The sequence below is a fragment of the Anser brachyrhynchus genome (genome assembly GCF_964034855.1).
Source record: "Anser brachyrhynchus genome assembly, chromosome: 11".
Taxonomy (NCBI): Eukaryota; Metazoa; Chordata; class Aves; order Anseriformes; family Anatidae; genus Anser; species Anser brachyrhynchus.
Genome location: NC_137706.1, coordinates 17953382 through 17971693, shown reverse-complemented (window position 1 = coordinate 17971693; position 18312 = coordinate 17953382). Strand labels below are relative to the sequence as shown.

Below are 18312 nucleotides of genomic sequence, written 5' to 3'. Positions count from 1 at the left end.
AGCAACCCAGCCCGGTCTGCTCTGCAATATGGGCGTTTAATTTGTGCACGGAAATCCTGAAAAAAAGCTGGGGCCATTTCAAATGCACAGCCCCACGCGAGCCTCCCTCCTGCAGAAACCGATTTTTTTGGGGGGAAGGTGGGCAAGGGAGGAAGAAAGGTCGGCAAATCCATGTTCGATGACGGCACAGATTCCTCGGCTACAAAACGCAAGGGCCGAGCAGAACAAAGAGATTTGCATTCTAAGTGATGCAAAGCAGCCAGCAGCGTTTTAATGTTGTGTTTGCTCTGTGATGTCTTCATCAGGCGCTCAAAGGCAGCGGCTCTGGCAGCCGCGGGTCCCTGCGAGCCTGTCAAACTCCGTTTCCATGGTTTTCCTTCAGGCAGCACCATCGGCAGACAGCGCGGAAACGGACCCCTGCAACCTGTTTTGAACAATGTCTCTGATGTAGGGCCCCAGAGCGGGCATCAAACTAGCAACAAGCAGCAAGAAAATAACAATTTTGCTTTTCGCAGGTGTCAGAACGGCAAACAAAAGGCTGTTTATAAAAGATGCAACATCCCCTTTTTGTCGGTGTTGGCAGTTTAAAGTCAGCCGGGCAGCCATCGAGTCGAGGAGGTTTTGGAGGGGGTGTGCTGCGGGAGAGGGAGCTCGTCTTGAGGAATTCAACATAGTTTCCTCTCGAATCCTTTAGCCTCACTAAATAGGGCCTTCTTATCTCTGAACTAATGGCTATTAATGGCGTTTCAATTATTCCATTTGAGTCAATGAGGAGGGCTATTTTATTCAAACAATTACAGGTTTTCTCCAGACAAAGAGAGCGTAAGGGTCTTGCTCTTCCTTCACCTTGAAGAGCACTCTTTCATTTAAACAAAAAGTTAGAGCATTTAAAGCACTTGAAGCTATATTTCAGCATTGATAGGGAATAGACAAGAAGTGAGAAAGACAAGTCCATGGTCTTTTGCAATCACAGCTGCCTGTGTGCAGTGATGGCTCTGAAACAAGCCTGCACTAAAAGAAGTCAGGAGAGCTGCCTACCAGACCCAGCTGGACCAGTGAATTTCTGAACACCACTGGTTAGGGAAGGACGTAGAGTTTCTTGGCACAAACACGCTAATCAAGCTCACTGTTACTCCTGTGGTTGTAGATGCCATTATCATAACACTAGTGACTTGCAACGAATTGCAATTCCCTTGGAAGTGACGCAACTCCCTTGTGGAACAGTTTACCATTAAAGAAAATTGAAGGGTCAGATGCTGACCAAGTTTCAAGAGAATCTGTTTTTTCCTACCAGTTAGCCAACTTTCTCACAGCTGCCTGGGGAGGTACTGGGAGCCACCAGCCTTCCTGGCTCCTGTATCCTTTGCAGTTTACCGGCCAAACCAGGGAGAAGCCAGGAGTCGGGAAGCCTTGGGATGATCAGCTCCCAGGCTGACTTTTTTTTTTCTTCCCTCTAGTGGAAAGACTTGAGAGGACATTTGGTGTTCTGAGGCCCTCAGCTTCTGTCCAGGAGCTGCAGATGGTCATCTGGGAGCTTACAACACATAACCTTCACACACAGCTGGGGCTTCCACAGCAGGGCTTGTTCTTCATACAGCCTTATGTTGGAATTCAGCAAGCTCAAATGATGGTGGTCCAAGAGTCCTGGCTCTTCTGACCTTTGATGTTCCCAGCTCAGATTCAGTTTTCAATTAAGAAGCCATAACATTGTAATTCCAGCTCCTGATTTCATGGTTCCCACTCTTTCACGGAAACGGTCTTTTCAATGGAAAAGATCCAAATGTTTGTGGTTTTCTTCCAAATGAGGGTGGAAACAAATAAACACATGACCAAAAAAAAAAGGGGGGGAAAAAAAAAAAGAAGCCAAGGCTCATGTAAAATAGAAATGTATTTTTCTGCAGAGATCTCAGCCCAAAGCCATCCAGTTCATGGTCTGCCTAAAGTTATCCAAAGTACATTCAGAAAATAATGCTCCTGTCCTCACAAAACTCACTGGAAGTTTTGTTTCCTCCTACACTTTCCGAATAGACAGGTTTATTATTAATCTGTTCGTTAGTAGCTAGTGAATTATTGCGCAGTACCTGCATATGAAGCAGCCTGAAGTCACTACATGTGCTTGGAGATGCTGAGAGTGTTGGGGAGCAGATACAGGTGATATAACACTGCGACCAAAATCCTCCCCTTTCTGTTTAAATGGATACTCACAGTACCTGTAGAGAAAATGAACTTGGAACTGAGAAAGCTTTCAAAGTGATTTTGACATATTGGCTATTTTTTTGGACTCTAATTGATCTGTTAAATAAAAGTTATGCACTTTTAAAATGACTACTGTTTGCATATGCAACACGGATTAGCACCAGAACAAGATCAGGTCCATCCATCCTGACAGTAAGGGCACTGGATTAACAGATCCTACTACTGCTAACAGCTGCATACAAGGTTCCCATGTCCCAGGAATAGTTAAATTCCTTTTCCACTAATAGAAACTACACATTCGTTCTAAATGCATTACTGTACAGTGCAGAATTTGCTCTGGCTTTCTCAAGAGCCAGCTGTACAGCAGAACGAACATTCAATGAAATGAACAGTGGCTGGCATGAAGGGAAGGGGTGAACAAGCTGCAGACTCTAGCAGAGATTTCTTTTGATCAGAGCAACTGTTCATGACTTTTGTTCAGTGTCTCACGATGAAAAAAATATGTCTGTGTCACAGTGGAGTCAGAAGCTGGCAGTCGTAGTGCCTAGACTATTTTTTTAATGAATGGTTTTGTTTGCAGGGTACTACATGATCATACGAAATGCGGGTTTGTATTGTTTCTCCGTTTTGAAAATAGCTGTGAGTGGTGTGGGTTAAAGCAAGCAAACAGGAAAAGCAGAACTGACTTCACTGAAGAATGGTTTGGAGCCATACGCTTGTGTAGCAGGGTAAAGGGGACGTGTCTGGGGAATTACTGGAAGTAACTGGGAACAGTTGCTTTAAAACTCAGGGCTTTTGAAAAAAATAAATATCTTCTCTGTATGACTACACTGGTACTGGGGACTGAGCTGGAGGGAGGAAAGGGTGCTTATGAGGTTCTCGCCTTGTATTCTCCCCATTGCTTAGTGAACGCTGTTCTAAAATCAGAAGATTTACAGATGCATTTATTTTGGAATAAGAATACTTTGTTCTGTTTTGGATTAATCCTCTCCAGAACTGGGCTTGTCACTGGTGTGGGCAAGATTTGCAGACTGCAATGACCAGTGTGGAGAAACAGGCTACCAGCGTAAAAGGGAAGAGTGTTTCTTCCCAGCCTTTGTCTGTGCCAAGGGGATAGGGGCCAGGGAAACGCCGCCTGCACCTGTGGGTTGAAACTACGGTGGGGGAAAAAAGCAGTGCTGTTCTGGAGTAAGGGTATACACAGAGTTACCCCAGGAGCTCGGCAGGGAGAAGTGCGTGAACTTCTTGTGGGCTGGAAACTGGGTAACACCCCTGAGCCCTTTAACAGTATTACTCCTTATTCTGTAGGGTGCATTCCTATTCCCATGCTTTTAGCAACACAGTTCTCATCATTACCATCACTAATTTTATTTGCTATTCTTACTTCTCAGGCTACCAGAGAAAAGTTTGTTGTAGGAGAAAAACAGCCTGAAGTCTTATTCTGCCAGTAAGCAGGGATTTATCATGTAAGAAGTCTTTCTAGGCTGTCAGATTTATATTATTCTTTGGAGTCTTGGTTGGGAAAGGTGAAAAATAAAATCAAAAAGGACAAAGAAGTTAGCACAGCACAGTCTGCAAGAGGTACCTTGAGCAGAGAAAGAACACTGGATGACACACTCAGGGTGAAACAGAAGTGGGAAAAAGTAATTTTATCTCAGCATTTGCTTTGGCTGACTTCTCAGTCGCCAACATATTAATGGCTCTTCCCCTAGCAACTACAGAGCTTCCAACATGCAACTATTCTTTGGTCATAAAGACAAAAAATTGAGTTTGCCAGAACAGAGCTACCCCATTCTGGGTTGCTGACAACAGTCCCAGACTGTCCATATGCTCTGCTGCTCTCAGAAGTGGTAAAGCAACATTTTTGCTCCTGCTGGTGCCGGTGGTGTCCCTGCGGTTGTTATTGTTTCCATCCAGACCCTCTCCTCTTCCCCGGGGCTCGTGCCCGCTCTGTTTCAGGCTGTACCGATAGCAATGTCACAGATCCCGAGTGCGGAGAAGAGCGAACAGATGTAGCTGTTGTCGCCTCCCTGCCTGTCCCACTTCATCCCTAGGCACAGCTCTTATGGGATGGCCGTGGGGCGGCTCAGAGGGAAGGAGGCAGGGTTGCTCCTATGGGGCAGGGCTGGCAGAGGTGGGTGGCTGGCCCCCGTCCTGCAGGGAGGGACAGGAGCTGATGCTTCGGGGGCTGTGGCGTCTGAGAGTCCTCTCCTTTTCTGATGGGTTGTGTGTAACAGATGAGGTGGGGAGTGAGGAGTGAGGCAGCAAAGGATGAGCAGGTCCCTAACTCCTGTTGGGGCCAGATGGGCAGTTCTCAGCTCCTACTGCAAGAATTCAAGGCTCCGAAGGCTTTGGTACAGATTGACTAAAACGTTCCCTCTCCCAGTGAGCACCGTAGGATTTGGCTCCTCTCTTTCTGCACGACTGTGTTTACTTCACAGAACAGTTCCCGATCAGCTCAAGCCTACGTTGCCGTTTAAAGGGGTGATCACATCTTCTCCTCCATCTCTCAGCTAGACACCCCCAGCATGCTCAAGCCCAGCCAAAAATCATGGAATGGACCACGTGGCTGAATAAATGAACGTTGTTCATATGTAGACTGAATGGGGAGGTAATGCTGGTGGCAACCTGAACACAGATCGCTTAAGCTGGCTGTGAAGCTGTACCCTTGGCTGGCACCATCTAATTCCCATGTTTAACTCTGCTTTAAGCATCCTGATGTGCTGTGGCTCCCAGCAGAAAGCTTTGATTTTACACTGTCCTGAGGGATCTTGATTCATTGGCCAAGCTCAGTTTGGCCAGCAGAAAAGATGAAGATGACTTTATATACTAATTTCTACCTTTACCCATTAGAAGTGGAGGGAGAAATTCATTGTTCTGATTCCCTTCCTCGAAAAACAATTGTGGGCAAAATCCCAGCTTCTTTCCACTATTAAATCTATCGTCTTCCAAAACCAACTCTTATCGCAACTTATTGTGCTTTCAGAAGACGAGATTCAGTGCTACGTGCCTTGTTTCGGGTAAGGATTTTTGTGTTTATCTGCACGCTCACTGCTGAGGCAGATAAGAGACTTTATTATCTACATTATCACTATTTTTCTCCTACCTAGAAGCCAGTCTGACTTTAAAAAGAGAGGTAAATATTTTAGCTCCTTTTGCAGACCTAAAGTGAGGCTCTGCTTGTTTTTGTACTTATTGATATCCACTAAAATAAGCAGCTTGAAGAGGCTCTTTCAGCTTCTTGGGCTAAAAACTTCCCTTTCACTAACAGTCACTTGCACTGTTCATTATTCCGTGCTAGACTCTTCCCTCCCCTGATTGCATGTTATCACCTTCAATGGAACAGCTGTGTCATTGCTAAAGGGTGTTAATCTTCCCCTATCTAACACCTTATTGACAGCCAGAGTCAGGGAGGCCCCCAGTCTTTTCTGACTTGGGTGACTTCTCAAAACATTCCTTTTTTAGCTTCCTTTTCATTTCCTACCAAAAAGCCTCCCGCCATAGTCTGACCTGCAGACATAGCCACAGCACAGCGCCGCGCACAATAGCAGCCTGGGCTGCTGCAGCAAGGTTTCTGCCTGTATCAGTCCTAGCGATTATAACCAGGAGAATATTCCCTAACAATGTCAAGGGACAATAAGCCACAGCTAATCAATGAGCACAATACCTACGGCACACCAGAGCCCAGAATAGAAACTGCTCCGGCAGGTGGGACAGCTGGCTTGAATTTTTATTTAGTGGTTGTGAAAGGCACGGTGGCTTTCAGCAAGACAAGAGCAGCGCTGACAGTGACAGATCCCCCATTACATTGTGCCACTGAACAGAACGAGCCACTTCAGCAGATACAGTTCATTTTTCCTGAGAGTTTTGTAATGGGTTGGAATTAGTCTAGAATTTCATTTGTTTGAATTCCCATTACCTACAAGCATTCTGGACTGTCCTTCAGCTTTGAAGGTCACCTTGACTTTCTGGATGCCTGGAGAGTTGCTCTGACTCTAGAAAAATCCAGGGCAAATTTGTGTGCTGAGCTGATTGCCTGTACAGTCTGCCTTAAAACAGCCAGCAGAGCAGTCGGTGCCCTGCTCAGGATTTCTATTATCCCTCACCAATGCTGGGTCCCAAGCGATATATTCCAGACACAACCTGTTGTGCAATGGAAGAGCTATAGGAAGCACCCTTCCTTTTATTTTTTATCCTCCTCAGCTGCTAAATAAATGAAGATACTCAGATTTACCCTGCCTGTGTTCAAACACAGCCCCAAAATGCTGAAGTTGAGAACAAATTGCCTTTTCCTCTGAAGTCAGTGGAAAGAGACTAAAACTGCTGAGCCCACGTAAGGCTTGTGCCCCTTTGTAGAGGTCTCCGCATGGGTGACACAGGAAACTTCGATGAGGGGTTCCTAATAGGAGGCAGTAAGCAGCTGATCAACAGCAGTTGTCCTGGCTTCCTCTTGCAGCCCCTATAGCAGAGTGGTGGCCATCAGAAGTTGGCTCTGAGCAGCCCACTGCTGATACAACCTTAATTTCCCACCAAGTCTAAGCATTTCTACAGTGAGAGGCATTTATCAGTGAACTGCCGAGCAGATCCAGATGGATACGGTTCTCTTTTTGTTTGGAATGGAAGGTAGGTCTAGAAAAAGGGGACAGATGGGGTCATAAAAGAAATGTAACATTTATTTTATAAGGCTATCTACTGGTCCTACTTCTCCGTTACTTAAAAAGGCAGGTGAGTGCACCTGAGAACTGAGTGCAGGAGATTTTGCAGGACTGGAACTGACCATCTAATTTTACTCTCAGTCTAAGTGGAGTTCACTAATTGACTATGATTATTACATTTTTAGATCAGTCAAAACTGGGGCAATGCTAACAGGCAATCTGTGCCCAGAAAAGGTTCACCTAACAGCCAGTGTCCAACCAAGTACTCACTTGATGATGTTACTGCCTAAGTTGAAGATAGATGTGCTGAGTATGGCTGTCAACCGCCTTCAGACTTGACTCTCACAAGTACTGCATTATCCCCCTTCCGACACACCTTCTGTAGGGCTGCAATTCCAAATACCCTGCTGCTTCTCCAGAGCCATCAGTGGATTTCTTCTGGGCATGAACTGGGCCAATGACATTTTCGGAGAGGCTTGGCCAGATGTAGTCATTAGAAGAACTAGGCCAACGCAGTGTGTTGTTAATGAAAGAAACACAGACCCCCAGGGGAAAATATGAACATCAGGTTAGTTGGCCACCAGCTGACTCCTTATCAATAAGTGATGCAGCAGAAGGCAGAGCTGTACCTACACATGCTGAGAGGCCACTGTCACACGGACAGGCACTGCACTTGGGATAAAACTCTAGAGCCATGTGAAAGCAGAACATGCCTGACACCCCCTAGTTTTTTTTTTCTTTCTTTTTTTTTTTTCTTTCCAGTTCTGCTTTTCCCATTACACAAAACTAACCTGCTCGGATAAACAGGCTTAGCTGAGTCCCACCCCGGTGAGTCCTGGGCCCTGGGAGGTGGCGCTGGCTGGCCAGAGCGGCTGCAGGAGCAGGGCTTTCGTGAAGTCCTAACTTGCTGGCCGGGTGTGCGTGCCCTGCGTTAGGTTGGTATGATCACAAATTACAAATGATTCTTTTTCCCATCTCATAAGAATGAAACCCATCAAAAACTGGCTGAATATTTGATCTAACATAAAATGAAAGAAAAATACACCCAGCCTAGTAATAAGTGTGCTTTGGGAAGTCTGCTTTGTTCGCTCTGACCAAACTCCGTGCCCGGAGCCCCCAGCTGGACAGCCAAGAGAAGTCTGACTGTTATTTAAAAGCTTGGTAAGGTCACAGTGGCCTGAGCCTCTCGGGTCTGAATTAATCTCCTTGGCGAAGCAGCGTGCTCGCACTCAGCCGCATGTGCTCGCAGGTACATTCGTGTAGAGCAATGCCATCCAGTGGTTGCTCAGATTCATCACAAAGCCAACGGCTCGTTCCTCAGGGACACTGCGTGAGCTGAAATGTTGCTGCTCTTGTTCCTAGCTAAGGTATTCCTTGGGTATTAAAAGACTGTGAAAGTGGCCAGCTTGATTGCTTCCAGCTTGTCCTTTGGCATGTAAAACTGAGGTATGTTTTAAATAGCAGCCACTTGAAAATGTTTAATAGATGTTTCAGGGGAAATGATGTTTTATATATGCAGCCCAAATACACAGTTAGCATCAGGCCTGGATTTTGGAGTGAGGAGTGGCTGCGTGCAGTCATGTGGCAAATTGTGCTGGATGCTGAGACAAAAACACAGTCTCTGAATGAAACTTTCTTGCTGGCCAAGGAGGTTGCTCAGTGGGACATTTTTGCTTGAGGATGATGCCCAGACGAAGGGATGGACCAGAGCGGAGCTATGCTGAGCCTTTCTCTATCGGTGTCACATTTTGAAGAGCCCTGGTGCTGCTGGCTACCCAAGGAGGTAGAACCTGGGGGGCCTTAAATCTGCCTGGCTGCATCTCCCAAGGACACACCATGGCACAGGTCAACACCCCACAGGGGCTAAATTAAGATGTCAACAGTTTTTGCCTGTTGCACTCCCCAGGCCAGACGTAATTGCATAGAAGAGGAGGATTTCTTATATCAAATGCTATGGCTGGGACTAGAGCAGCTGCTCAGCTTGCAGAGCATCGCCTGACCTGCTGGGCACAGCCCGTCCCCAGGGCGCTCAGCAACAACTTTCCGAAGGCTGGAAAGGTGTGCTACAGGAGACAGGCAGGCCTGCTCTCACCGAGGGGCTCCTCTTGCAGCTGGGCGGCCGCACCCCGTGGGTCTGACCCTCCTTTACGCTCGGGCCCCTTCGTGCTCCGCCAGGTGCCCACGTGCAGCCGCATTTCAGCACTGTGCCGCTCCTGCTCTGCAGTACAAATTCCAATCAGGCGCGGCAAAGCCCACCGGGTGCTGCTGACAACAGGTGTCTCATTAAACATCTCTCAACCTTACAGGCATTCGCATTGACAAGAACCAAACTCACACTCAATCACAGCTTAATCACAGCCAAACTCTATTAACAAGTCATACTAATTACCAACTTCTAACAATTTCTCAGGTTCAGAGGCAAAATATCCTTTCTTTATAGATGAAAACAGACTTGTGATACTCCAGCTCTGGCCATAATTAGGTCCTTTTAAACGAAACAAAACTAAAATAAAAATCCAGAAGGATCCCTTTGTGATAATAGTCCTGAAAGTACAGTTGTACAATGAGATGTTTGTTTGTTTTAATTTTGTATCTGCTATGTTGCCCACAAGGGTCCAATTAGCTTGTTACAGATGCTTGTATCAGTTTTATCCACTTGTCTTATTTTTTTTTTTTAAGAGGGGTAACTTGTAGCACAGATTGCTGGCCTGCAGGCATCCAGAGATCAACAATCAGCTTTCTGTGATACCAAGCCCCCTGTGAAACAGGCAGTCCTTCCCCACAGCATTCGTGATGCAAAGGGTAAAAGGAACAAAGGGGAGGGAGGGGTCTGCATTGGATTTTGGATTGTTGTGGGATAATCTGGTGTGTCAAAAGTGGCCGAAAGATGGCAATTCTGCCATGGCTAAGAATGGCCATGAGACACTTTGGTTGTTACACCTCAGAAATTAAAATGTACGTTTTATTTTTAATTGCATGAAGTGCTGCCTTGCAACAAAACAGTTCTTAAGATGCAGCTTGGAATTGTACATGTCAGTATTTATTCTTGTCCCTTGGTATGTTTAGCACATGTGTAATTCTGTGTTAACCTGGATGCTTTTCTCTATTGTGTGGCTGTATTGAGTGCCTGAGTACTTGAGAACTCACTTGTGTAATCGATACGCTTACAAAAGGGTACATATAAATAACAGGAAGAATCTGACTTGAGCTGACAGTGGGGGTATTGCAGTGAGGGCTAATGGTTCATCCTTAACTCATGCTGCTGCTGGAGAGGAAAAAAAACAACACAACACAACAGAGTGAGTGAAGGGCTAACATATGATTTCCTAGCATTTTCTGAGCAGTGTTGTTCAAGGGAGAAATTCTCCTCCCAGTATCTGCTGTGCCAAATCCAGTAGCCAGTTGTTTACCTGTTCTTGGGTTTAGCTGCTGTTTGCCTTTCCTCTCCTTAATTTTAAAAGGAAATTAACATTTGTCATGGAAGATTATAATGCCAGCTGAGCAGAGAATCACCAACTTGAGGCTTAGTATCAGCAATTATTTTTACCTTGGAGCAGGTAGTTTCATTTCTTCAGTGAGGTGATGCGGGATGAACACAGAATGCCTGAAGCTCCTGGGAAAAGGCTGCATGTCCCAGAGGTGGGTTGGCGTGATGTGGGATCCCAGTTCGGCTCACCCTGAGGGTCTCTACCTGATGTGGCAGCTCCACGGAGCCACAAGCATCCAAAAGCACCTGCAGAGAAGCAGAGTGGCATCAGGTTATGGAGCAGAAGACAGGAAATACACCCACATTTGCCCCCTCAGCACAGCCCCATGAGGTCTGTCCCTTGCTTGCCTGTGGTGCCAGAGCGCAGCTGAAACCCCAGGGGGATGAAGAGTAATGCAACGAGTAACATTAATGTAAGAGGGGAATTGGTTCAGAAATTGTTACCTGCCAAGAGCTGAATGGCTTGGGTTTAAGGTTCGGTGTTTGAAAGGCTTTGTTTTGTAAGGGCACAGCCCTCTCGTGCTGACACTGCTGCCCTGCTCCCTCCCAGGGCTGAGTGCACAGGATGAGGTGAGCGCTCCAGAGGATGGAGCACAGGAGACCAGGGAGCGAAGCAGCCCATTGCATTTCCAGGTGCCACGCATAATATAAAGCAAAGCTTTTTCTGCATTTTCCAGGCTGAAGATGGATCAGGCCAGCGTTTCCCTGCTCATCAGCTTCCTGCATGAGCTGGCAGAGGTTTCCCAAATGCAATTCAGCAAGGAGAGGTACCAGAGAGGGATGGGATACAGTTGAGTAAAGCTGCAGGTGAGTAACAGGAAAATCCTGGTAAGGCTCCACGTGGGTCCTTCTTCTACCTGACGGCACAGTGAATCTTTCATCATTACTGCTGGTGCAGCAGCGCTGGTACTGCAAAAGTGTCACCTCTAATGAGGGCACTCGTGTTTCTATGACCCTGATTAGACCTGCTTGGAGTGGCCAGACTACCGATGACAAGTGGCATCTGTCATCTCAGTGTAGGTGAGTTTCTGAGGCTCTCGAACAGGGAGAAATAGAAGGTTTTTTAAATTTGTCTGTTTGTTTATTTTTGGTGAAAATGCTTGTATTTGGTGTAAGGTTCAATCCAATGTCTGAGTAGCAGGAGGAAAAAAGAAAGGAAATATCCACAAGCACTGGAATAACCATGAGAACATACACGAAATGTTTCATCAGGGGAAAACAGGAGACTTTGCCTAGCTGTAGTCTCGTTCCTTTTCATAAAAGGCTTCAGACCAGAGCAAACCAGGCATTTTTACTTGCTTTTGCCACAGTTTCAGCGTGGAAGAGGCTAGCAGGGTTGATGCAGACTCCCCAGTTTGGTTCTGGTTCTGTGTTCTGGAGCGGCAGAGTGCAAACTCAGTCCGATGTCATCTGGCTCTTTGGGGAGTGCACACGACCTAGTTCTGAGCTTCTCTTCGGAGTAAGGATTTCTTTCTTCTTCATGGATTTTTAGTGTTCCTGAGGTAAAAAAAAAATAAGAAAGAAAAAATAAATCAGAACAATCGAAGCTGTACTGTTTAGTGGAACCATTGCTTCTGATCAGAAACTGAAATCCCACTTTGTGCTCTTCCAGTGTGGAAATCTGTCAGGTAAATAGAAATCACCTCGTAAAAGCCCCTAAACAGCTCTGTTTTATATTTTAATTGAGGAACAGAACATTTTAAGTACTTTTATTGGGTGGCGCCTGCTGAATGACAGATGTCCATGGCGGAGTAATGCTGAGCACACTTTCATAAAACACGGCAATTCCTTGCTTAAAACATTTACAATTAAAGGCTTGATTGAATAACAATGAGTTCTGTGCATGGAGCTCATTTCTGCACTTGTTTGTGCACCTGAATCAGGCTGTGATCATTCGGTAGGTTGGATATGAGGTGCCAGTTGCTTTGTTCAATGACCAAATAGTGCTCACGGGCACAGCTGGAAATGTGCCTTTGATTTTTCACCGGGATAGAGATAAGGTGCACTGTGCTGTGCTGTTAGACCTGCTAACACCCTCGTTTCAGCTGGAAGGCTGTTTTTTGTTGTTGTTATTTTTCTACTGCTTGTTAGTAACTTTCCCAATTTGTAAAGAGCCAGAGATTTAAAAATGAGCAGTAATCCTTAGCAGCTGAGAAGGTCTTAACTAGTTTCTGCTTTATTTTTCTATCTGCCTCCTGTGACCCCTATTACTGTGATACCACCTCTCTTCGTGCACTGATCCTCACAATATCTGAGGAAAGCAGGCTAGCATTACTGTTACTTTATCCAGCCATACATGGGGAACTGAGGCATGGAGAGATCAGGGATTTGCCCAAAGATATTCTGTGAAAAGGGGTCCCAGCACTCTCAACAGAAAACCAGTCTTTGGATGGTATTTAGAATTTTGCCTTGCGAATGTAGAAACAGGCTTAAAGAAAGCACGAAACAACCCGCAGCAAACGGGGTGGCAGGGCACAAAGCACAAACTTTCACAACTTATTGAAAAAGACCATGTCTAAACTGACATCAACATAAATCAGTGACGGCACAGAAAAATCCTAACAGGAGGCACCTGAACATGGGAAGAGCAGCCCCACTTTTCTTCAGAAAGATGACTCCACAAAGTAGCTCTTGCCACAGCATGAGGAATATATGACATGGGAACAGCAGAAGGCAAAATGTGTCACAGGAAAATCGTGCCACATTCAGCCCAGGAGGACACCGTGCAAACCGATGCAAAATTAAATGCAATCGGTAAGGCAACACATATACCATTTATTTAATTTATTAAATATTTAATAAATTTATGTTTAATTAATATAGTGCCTCAGAATTCTCTTGGTGTCCATCACAAGCTCTCTCTCTAGGGTCTTTCTCTGATAAAGTAAAGAGCTAGACACATTTTCACAGAAAATCCTGGTGGGTCTGTCCAACAGCAGCCAGAAAAGCAAGATGGCTCTTCAGAGCTGGGCTTCTCGTGGGGGACAGTCCCAGTGTACAAGAATCGGGCCCCACTCTGGCTCAGCTGCCTTCCCTGTGGAGGCATTAGCCCCTCTGCTACTGACAGAACTAATAACTTTCTACTTTTACATGGCAAATCCACCTCTCTGGATTCTTGGATCGCTCCAACACGTATCTCCAGTGCCAGGAAACTCCTGGTGCCGTTCCCAGCTGCTGGGGTGAGGGCCCCACAGCCTTGTGCCGGCTGCACTAAAGCACAGGCTGCCCCACTTCACCTGCAGAAGCAAACAGACATTTCCAGCTACTTCTAAACCCAGCACACGGTGGTAAAACATCATGTTTTGGGGCTGTAATTCTTGAAAGAAAACAGGTGGCCTGATCCTGCACCCACAGTCGCGACTGAGCTCAATGCAAGCAGAGGAGTTAGGCTAGAAACGTGCTGAGGGGGGTGCTGAGGACCCGGCTCGCAGGCCTGCCTCTGAAAAGGGTCAAGACAATCTCACACAGGGCACAACTCTGTTAGTTTTGTTCTTGTCTTTTATATATATATATATATATATTAGAAAAAGGACAGCATTGGCTCTTTTCTGAAATGATATTCTGCTATGTATGAGAAATGAGGACATGCCAGTGTGAAGGGAAAGAGTGCAATGCATCCACTACAAGCCTAAATAAATACCAAGCTCTGAAGATGCCTCACCCAGTTTTGCTTTTTACATATGTGTAAGGTGACTTCTACCAACAGTTTTATTTCACAAACCTCTCCCTTTCACTGTTACCCATTCACAGCTGCTACAGACTGAACAATAATGAATAATAATAAAAAATATTCATTATTCATAATAAAAAATATATTTATAGTAGCAAAGAGATATTTTTTGAGCAGGATGTATACTGCTTGTAAAAGTTACCAGGTCTTTCTAAGCGTAGTCCCCACATGCCCTTTACTCTGCAGGATGTGCTCTTTCAGCCCTGGTGGTGGCTGAGAGGTGTCCTCTGCCATCCTAACACATCGGCCTCAGCTGGGCCATTGGCATTCCCCAGAGGTGCCCCACTGAGTGCGATGTGGTTTTTCGTGAAGATGCAGCCAGGGTTTGAGTCAAAGCACAGCAAAGCCGAAGTGAATCTTTCCAGGGAAGCTGGGATGTGAAATGCTCCTGGGTTTCTTTGACAACGACAAAATGAGTCCTTTTGCCGTATTCCCCAGGCGCTCTCCTAGACGTCTACCAGCTACACCCTTCCTTCCCGCCTGCAATTAGCACTTACAGTGTTGCAGAGGGAGATGAGATTCGCTCTCCGCCATTCTCCTTCAGAAATCTCTCACACCTTCCCCACTGGGTGGGAACATGCGCTGTGGGTTAGGAAATATCCTAGTAGTGGAATTACATTTGCAGCCGTCCTACCCCCCACCTCCTCTTTTCCTCTGTTGGACTCTGGTCCTCATCGTGGTATAGGAGCATGTGAAGACAAAAGTCCAGAAGAGACTGGACTTTTGGTTCAGCAAAGCCCCAAATCTCCCTGACTTTGTTCACCCCCTGGAATTACGTATGCACAACTAGGGCCCTGTGTGTTTCGTGCAGCGTAACTGGAGCTGGATAAGTGCCTGCAATTTTGGTGGAAGAGCGGGGCGAGGAGAGAGGTGGGAGTATACGATCACTGACCTTAATTACAGGAGATAAAAACGTTGAAACGTGATTCCTACAAAAACCAAGGAAGGCCTTTATCGTCAAGTGTTTCCACATGGATGCCCCTGAGAAGAGGTCAAGTGTTTTCTATATACTTTAAGTAAACAGCAGATTGTGAGTTTGCAGTCTGGACTGGATTTGAGCAGCCTCTGTATTCTGCAGCATCATAATTGAGTCTTATGTACTTAAGATTTGATATCCACCAACATTATTACTTGAGATTTGCCAGGAAATACATTGGCGATTAAGAGTTATACAGTTTGCTAGTAAAGCTATGCCTAATGTCATATATGACTAACCTCAGGCTAGAACTGTCTTGGGCTCCCACTCTAATAGAGGAGCAAGGATGGTTTCCCTTAAGAGTCACTGCTGTTGGTGGCTTTCTGATAAAGACGGCTCCTCGTTTCTTCATCATCATGTAAAAAACGCACACGACCTCCACAATTAAATTTGCTAAATGAGAAGCGGGTTATCTGTCAGGAACAGAGTGCTCCAAATACGGTAGCGCATTTACATGCTGCTGTGACGCACATCAAGCCAGGTTAAAATGTTAGGAATAAAATTCTTCTGTTCATCTTTGCAGCTATCCAGGCTGAAGGTTAAGAAGACTGAAAGTGGTGGATTTGTATCAAAACCAGCTCAGTTTCCCTACCTGGAAGTGGGACAACAGTGAAATCAGAAATCACAGTCTTACTGTCTTCATATCTGCAGATGTAGCTCTGCTGTCACTGCGAGCTGTTCCAGTGTTAGCAGGTGGCAGCATTCACCACAGGTGCTCCACATCTCCTCCACGCCCTAACCAGAAGACCTGTTTACAGACAGGGAAACGGAGCCAACGAGCGACGATCCAAGTGCCACAAACCAGTGGCAGGCCATCCAGAGCCCCCGATTAGACCCAGCAGACCTAGTAACTTCTGCAGCTATTACAAGCAGGAAGAAAGGGCAGGAGTGCTCTTAGGGGCCTAATTGGAAACAGGTGAGTCACTGGAAACCTTTCCGTCCCTTCAGCAGGCTGTACATGACTGCAAATAGTCGGGGCCCAACTTCTCTGGGGTGTATTGCTGCGAGGAAGGAATGAGGCATGAAACTCAGGAATCAAAAATCCTTCTTTCCCCGTCTGCATCTGCCTGAGAAACAGAAAAAGAAAGGGCAGCTGGTCTGGGAATGCTTTCTTGCTAGAACTGTGGATTTGAAATCTCTGTCCTTGATTAAAGAGGAGAATGCAATTGCACATGCCATTAATTATTACTGATAAACCAAAGTAGTGGAGTCAAATAAAAATATCCTGCCCTATGATCAGATTCTGGCCAAGAGAAAGACCCAGGAGCCTCCAGCCTATTAGCATTTCCCTTTTTTTGTGAAATATGTGTCTGAATCGCTAGGTCTCCAAACCTTGCGTGTACTTAAGAGTACGTGATGTCTATAGGTGCAGATCAAGAGAGATGAACTTTAGCTACACAGACAGCAAAAAGCAGCTTACAGTTCCTTTAACATGTGACCAGTCCCAATTATGGCTTCTTCCACATGACATCAGTATGCAATGGAGGATCTCACTTTTTTTTTCTTGCCAGAGGCAAATGAATACATTATCCAGCAGTGAGGCGTGGGGCAAGCGGATGCGTAACTCTGGGGTGATTTGGATTCCGCGCTCGCGCGGGGGTGTGAGCCAACCTCAGAAGTCATTTTCACTGATGCTGACACATAAGGCATCCCTCAGAGACCTGTCTATCAAACTGCAACATGCTATGCAGAAAAATTAGATTACTCATGCTACAATAAAGAAGGGAAGATGACAATGATGAAAAAAAAAGGACTTCAAAATATAACAGCTATTTATGAAATGAATAAAAATCCTAACAATGGGAAAGTATCCTAGAGACTTTTTATTTATTTATTTTAGCTCTCACAAACCATTTCAACGAGAGCTAGTTGGAAAGACCCTATTAATTCAGACACTGCCTCTGGAAAAAACACCACTTCATCATGATTGTCACATTACTGTACTTGTGAAATATCATCTTAAATACTCATGATTTTGCTGCTGGTCTTGCTGCAGTCAGTAGCAGGGTTTCCTTTGGCTTTGGTAAATGCAGGATCAGGCCCTCTTCCTCTCTCTCTCTCCCTCTGAATTGCAAATGGATTGTTCACGTGTCAGCTCAGTAACTAGGCAAAGTTCACCGTGCTCAGTTCAAAGCATGCAAGATGAAGCTCAGGGCATTTCACTCACAGTATTTGCAGAGTTCCTCGGGTCTACAAAAGTGTTAAAGTGGTTTAATACAAAATCCATAAGACAAACATTATGCAGCTATGTGTGAACCCCTGTCCAATAAAATCTATTTCTTTGGGAAAAAAATACAAAGTAGTAAAACATACTTAGCAAAGAAAAGAAAAGGCTATGTGAAGCTTAGTAAAATCCCATAAAACAGAATGCCGAACAGCTTCAGGAAGGGAGATTTAAAATAAATCTGCAGAAGAACATGCACACACACACACACACAGAGCCTGTAGCTGGAAATGGATCTGGACAAGTGCCGAGGTTAGAACATCTCAGACAGCACTGTGGGACTGGTTTTACAATATCAGATAATGAAAGGTTTGGCTGAATGCTGGTTTTTCTTCTCTAGTAATAACAAACCTATGCTGAGGCTTCTGTGGTATTCCTTGAGTTATTCCCCAGGAATGCTATTTGGGAGAGCTAACAGATTTTAAACTCCACCTGCCCTGACTCATCTATTACCCGCACTACTCTCAGCTGCATATTCTGTTTTACTTATTGTTTCTGAAGGAGCCAGTTGTTGTATGTTGGTATGATTTGTGAAGCAGTTCCAGTCCATTTCCCATGGGGTTTACTTTCCTGTCTTGATTGTCTCCTCCAAATATTTCTTCCCAAAGATAAGTTTTGGTTCCTATCCAAACCAGAAGAGGAGTACCGTAAGCTCTTCTGTGGTCCTCCATCTTGTGCAGCCTCATTCTCCCAGCGTGTGACAGTGCTATGCCAAGTGGCGTGTATCAACCAGACTGCGGGCTTTATTCCTGCCTAGGAGTTTTGGAGGTTTCGTTTTTTTTGGCTATGGCTGCTTAATAGAGACATGCGATTTCAACATGACCACACATAGTGTAAGCACGCAGAAATATAGGTCTCTTTAAAATTGTCAGGAGCAAATATGATCAGATCTGGTTCTTGATCTCATTACTGTCTGAAAGATTTGGCTGGCATTTTTAAATGCCATGATTTATGTTCTTCACCTTAACACGGCCCTTGGTAGTGTAAACCCAGTAACTCTATTATTCTCCAGGGCAACTTCTAAGAATCTGATTGGAGAATTTT

The 18312-nt window shown here is 45.4% G+C and overlaps 1 long non-coding RNA gene across 11 annotated transcripts in view; it reads right to left on the bottom strand.

Moving 5' to 3' along the window:
- The window catches only part of LOC308200849, a 550918-nt gene that overhangs the window by 24084 nt on the left and 508522 nt on the right, over positions 1 to 18312 (bottom strand). For all 11 annotated transcript variants that reach the window (XR_013955866.1, XR_013955867.1, XR_013955868.1 and 8 more), the window contains 2 exons: positions 10783 to 11835; positions 10399 to 10584 (listed from right to left, as the gene is read on the bottom strand). This is a non-coding gene — a long non-coding RNA (uncharacterized lncRNA). The remainder of the gene's footprint in view (positions 1 to 10398; positions 10585 to 10782; positions 11836 to 18312) is intronic.